This window comes from Triticum dicoccoides, chromosome 7B, assembly GCF_002162155.2.
Source record: "Triticum dicoccoides isolate Atlit2015 ecotype Zavitan chromosome 7B, WEW_v2.0, whole genome shotgun sequence".
Taxonomy (NCBI): domain Eukaryota; kingdom Viridiplantae; phylum Streptophyta; class Magnoliopsida; order Poales; family Poaceae; genus Triticum; species Triticum dicoccoides.
In genome coordinates this window covers 93,918,085-93,919,190 of record NC_041393.1, presented here as the reverse complement: position 1 = coordinate 93,919,190, position 1,106 = coordinate 93,918,085, and positions in this window count along the sequence as shown.

The window sequence follows — 1,106 nt, the reverse complement described above, 5'->3', positions numbered from 1 at the left end:
TGGGAAGGGGAATCCGGAAATAACAATCCGGACCTAGCCGCACCACCTGTCATCGAACATTCTGACGCAACGGAAGACTCTGCCAACGAGGTAACACCCTCAGCCCGCGTAATAATGGCAGTAATTGCCCCGTGGACAGAACCATTCTTAGCCTACTTAATTAGGCAGGAACTTCCCGAGGACCAAAATGAGGCACGCTGCATAGTGCGGCGATCTAAACCCTATAAAGTCCACAAAGGAGAGCTTTATAAGAAAAGCACCACCGGAGTCCTTCAAAGGTGTATCTCTGAAGAGGAAGGGCGGAACCTCCTGGCTGAAATTCATGCCGGACTCGACGAGCACCACGCCGCAGCCCGGGCCCTTGTAAGCAAGGCCTTCCATACTGGATTTTATTGGCCGACGGCCCGGGCAGATGCTCAGGACTTAGTCCAGCGATGCGTCGGTTGCCAATTATTCGCTAACCAAAGCCACATGCCACATACCGCCCTCCAAACTATACCCATTACCTGGCCTTTTGCGGTCTGGGGACTTGACATGGTTGGACCCCTTAAAGGAGGAACACACAAGCAAAAATACCTACTAGTCATGGTGGAAAAATTCGCCAAATGGATAGAGGCCAAGCCTGTTAAGACGGCCGAATCTGGACCGGTGATAGACTTCATTTCAGGGGTCGTACACCATTACGGCGACCCCCACAGCATCATCACTGACAACGGCACGAACTTTACGGCCGACGAGGTTAAACTCTGGTGCAAAAACATGGGCATCAAGCTCGACTACGCTTCAGTCTATCACCCACAAACTAACGGTCAAGTCGAGCGAGCCAATGGTCTAATCATGAGCGGCATCAAACCCAGATTAGTGCGATCCCTCAAGGAATCTAACACGCACTGGGTAGTGGGTCTGGGGGCTGCGGACCACGCCGAATCGCACTACCGGATTCACACCATTCTTTATGGTATACGGTGCAGAGGCAGTCCTGCCCTGCGACATAATTCATGACTCACCTCGCGTGCGCATGTATGGAGAAAGAGAAGCCGAGCTCGATCGGCAGGACAGTCTGGACGCATTGGAGGAGGAGCGCGATGTGGCAAAAGCCCGTTCCG